The sequence below is a fragment of the Pteropus vampyrus genome, unplaced genomic scaffold (genome assembly GCF_000151845.1).
Source record: "Pteropus vampyrus isolate Shadow unplaced genomic scaffold, Pvam_2.0 Scaffold11, whole genome shotgun sequence".
NCBI classification, from domain to species: Eukaryota; Metazoa; Chordata; class Mammalia; order Chiroptera; family Pteropodidae; genus Pteropus; species Pteropus vampyrus.
The window spans coordinates 12,828,663-12,833,191 of NW_011888792.1; positions in this window are offsets into that span (position 1 = coordinate 12,828,663).

The window sequence follows — 4,529 nt, forward strand, 5'->3', positions numbered from 1 at the left end:
GTGTCTGACATATGTAGACACGTAATAAATATATGTTGCATGGAGGGATTAATTTATGCTTCTCTGCTTTCAGCTTGAAGTCATTTTTAATACTGAAATCTTCAGTGCATGAAAGAGTAATCAGTGCTTGGTTTGAGTCAGTGTAATGGCATTCTCTCATCATCTGAGAAACTGCCTCTTGTTGCCCAGACATGGCTTGCTTTCTAGAATCATTTCATTCCTTTTATGATTTCTGTTCCATCCAAACTTTCATATTTTTCTCATATAATGGAAATGTAGTCACTCTGTGAGGTACATTTAGAAAAGAAGGAGATGGGTATCATGATGTCTCTGTGGGAAAAGTGAATGAGGAATTATTCTGACACCAATAATGTGTAGCGTATTGCCATACAATCCCAGTACTAACCACCCAAAGTTAGCAGAGACCCCACAGGTGAAAGAGTACCGTCCCCAACAGGACTGCCCCCTCTTCAGTCACCAGCCATAGTTGGAGGCCCCAAACCAGCCACATTTCTGACTAACCAGCTACACACTTGCATTCTCTGAGATGAGCAGGACAGGCCTCCCAAGCAGGTTTGAAACATCTTAAGAGAGCAAAGAAAGGAGACTGGCCTGGGTTTTTATTGTGTTTGGGGGTAGGGACAGGATTAGGGCTTACATGCTTGGGAAAGGGCTCATGTGATTTGAATCTCCCATAAGTGCCAAATGAGGGAACACCAGGCTTTCTTATCAGCTTGTCCAGATGTGAGGTACAGTGGGAAGAAGGCAAGGTGAGGCTTAAAAGCTGTCAGCAATCAAAAACATCAGGATAAAAAAAGATTGGATAAAGGAGTTGTGGTACACATATACAGTGGAATGTTACTCAGCCATAAAAAAAAAAAAAATGAAATTTTACCATTTGCAATGACATAAATGGACCTAGAGGGTATTATGTTAAGTGAAATAAGTCAGACAGAGAAAGACAAATACCGCATGATTTCACTTATATGTGGAATCTAAAGAACAAAATAAATGAACAAACAAAACGAAAACAGACTTATAGATACAGAGAACAAACTGCTGATTGCCAGGGGCTTAGGGAGGCTGGGTGAAAAAGGTGAAGGGATTAAGAAGTACAAATTAGTAGTTACAAAATAGTCACAAAGATGTGAAGTACAGCATAGGGAATATAGTCAATAATATTATAGTAACTATGCATAGTGCCAAGTAATTACTAGATTAATCAGAGGGATCACTTCATAAGTTTCATAAATGTCTAATCACTATGCTGGACATCTGAAACTAATATAAAATAATATTGAATGTCAACTCTAATTGAAAAATTAAAATTAAAAAATATATGGAGTCAGAGCCCTCATTACACAAATTAATGTAGACAGAATGTACCATGATCGCCTATGTACTCATTACATAGCTTCAAAATTTATCATGTAATTTTTTATTTCTTCTAAAGTTCTTCCCCTTCCCCACCCCCACCAGATTATTTTGAGGTAAATCCTAAACAGCAGACTAATTTGTTTATAAATTTTTCTAAAATAGACTTTCCTTTTAAAATATGACTACAATTCCATAAGACCAAAAACAATTTAACAATAATTTCTTAATATTATAATTCATTCTGTATTCATATTTCCACATTTAGCCTATAAGTATTCATTTTTTAAGTTTCTTTTGCTAGAATCTGGATCCAAAAAACATATAGTTAGTTAATATGACTTCCATGTCTCTAATAATTTACAGGTTCCTAATAGATCTAATTATATTTTCCTTGCAGTTTTATTGCTGAAGAAACCAAGTCGTTTGTCTTATGGAGATTCCCAAAATCTGACGTATTTCATCCATGGTGCTGTGTACTTCACTAGGAGGCACGTGATGCCTGGCTGCCTTTTCTCATGGGATGTTAGGAACAAATGATAGGTGATTCGTAGATCTATTCATTCATCGTGCAATGATGATTTCCTAATTCCGTCATTCCTTCTTGATTAGCGAAAATACTTTTATAAGGAGGAACTTCTCTTTATCAACCACTTGGTTACTCTGAGGCATAGTTTTTAGAAGAAAATTGCTATAAATGCTTGATCCTTTTCCTGTATCTATCATTATTGTTAATGAGTTGGTGCCCTTGTGTCCTCGAAAGTCAATCTCTGAGTTTAGTACAGGTTTTTTATAAGTACAGTTTTAAACTCATGGATTTAAATATATTTAATTTTATTATTCTTATTATCAGATTTTCCAACCTTAAACCAGTGGAAATCAGTTCATCTTGGGTCTTGAGTTCATTTGGCATGATCCTGGTAGTCCTGAAGAGCATTCTTCTCATTTGTTGTGCCAAGGCTAGTCTTGAATGTTTCCTTGAACCAGACATCTCTCCAAAATGCCTTTGTTCTTTTAATAGAAAATGGTACTTAGAGATCACAATCTGAAAGCAAAAATATTCATTGCTATTGGGTTGGTTGTAGAACTGTTTTATGGCAGGGGATTTTTTTATTATTTTCATTCTTATTTCAGATTGATCTGTTAAATTTTAACTCCTACTTTTATTAATTTCAGTTTTACAGTATTTTAATGTCCTGTCAATGGTTACTAGAGGTTATAACATTATCCTCAACTTATCAAAGTCTAACATAAAAAAGCATTTTATCTTCTTCCAGATAATGCAAGGACCTTAGAACAATTTGATCCCATTCACCTCCTTTCTCAATTCATGTCCTTTTGTTGTCTTACATAATTTAAAAGAACATGTATTTTACTTATATTTTTATTATTGTTTCACATTGTCGATGCTTATTTAGACTTAACCTCTTTCGTGCTCATATTTCTTTCGGCATCTCTAAACTTTCATCTGGGATCTTTTTCTACCTGAATAACACTACTATTTCCTTCACTGACAATCTTCTGATGATGAATTGTCAGTTTTTTATTTGTCTAAAAAAGTTTTTATTTCATCTTCATTTTCTCTAGGTTTGAAATTTATTTTCTTTTGGTAATTTGCAAAATACTATCCACTGTATTCTGGAGTCTCTTGTTTTTCTAATTTTTGTCTTTTTACTCTGGCTATTATCTAAAATATTTTTATCTTCATCATTTCTTCTCAGCAGTTTTACCATGATACCTCTAGGTGTGATTTTCTTTGTATTTAAATTATTTGAGGTGTAATGCTTCTCAAATCTATGGCTCGATGTCATTTACCAGTTCTGGAAAAATCTTCAGCCATTATCTCTTCAAATATTCTTCTGTCTCACTCTTTTTCTCCTTCTTCTGGAACTTCAACAGAAGATATATTGCTTGTTTATATCTTATTTATGCCTTTCACTCTTTTCAGTATTTCTAACATTTTGTTTATTTGTGCTTCATCATAGATATTTTCTTTTGACCTACCACTCTGTTCATTAATTCTTCCTTCAGTGGTATCTGATCTTCTGTTAAGTCCGACCTTTAAGCCATTAATTTTAGGTACTGTATTTCTCATTTATTTTTATTTTTAGTTCTTTTCAAAAGTTCTTGATTTTGTCTTTTACTTGCTTAATCAAATCGTATGTAGTTTTGAATTCTATTATCTAGATCCTCTTTGGATCTATTTAGGTTTGTCATTTTCATTATATTGTCTAGTTTCTTCATATGCCTTTTTTTTTTTTTGAGTGCTGGATATTATAAATTAAAAATAATAGATGTAACTTGAGCCTTATGATGTCATTATCTTTCTACAAAGAGAATTTACCTTTACTTTTGGGAGGTCCCATGAACACTGAAATTCTAGATTTGCTTGATACAATATGAGACTGAAATCATTTGAAGTTAGGCTTCAGTACCTGAGAGTACTGGCCTAATTTTTACATACCCTTACCTGGGCGGTGGATGGATCTATGGGGTCCCAACACAATTCCTATGGGTTCATTAGGGACTTCCTTCCTTCCATTTCTTCCCTCTAGCCACATGAGTCTGTTGAACTATCCGTTCAGCTTGTCAGGTTCTCAACCAACTTTTCTCGATTTTGCTGGCATCCCTGCTGGAAAAGCAGCCCAAAATTCTGAGCTCATCTCTCTAGGTTTACCTATCCTGGATCTTAGTCCTGTAATTCTTTGCAGCCTTGGTAGCTCTCTGATGCCTTCAAAAAGATTATTTTCATATTTTGTCTAACCACTTTTGTTGTTCTTAATGGGAATGTTAGTCCAAATTACCCATTCTGCCTTTATTAGAAGCCAAAGGCTTCTAATATGCTTTTAGATCACAGGCATAGTTAGGGTAAAAGTTAACTAAAGCTATTCTCTCTGTGAACTAAAATACTATTCAAAAGTTTTAAATCTGAAAAACTAGTAGTATATGAAATAATTTTAGGTAACAAACTTTTTTATTTTGATAGTTATGTATTGATTTTTATAATTACCTTTTCTTTATGGGAAGTTAAAAAATGAGTTGATTTAAAGAAAAAACATTCATGAGGTAAAAGATAGTGCTTTAATGTGGTAAAAACTATTGACATTTTTCACAAATAACTGCAGTTTGAAAAACTGATCATGAGCAATTAGAGA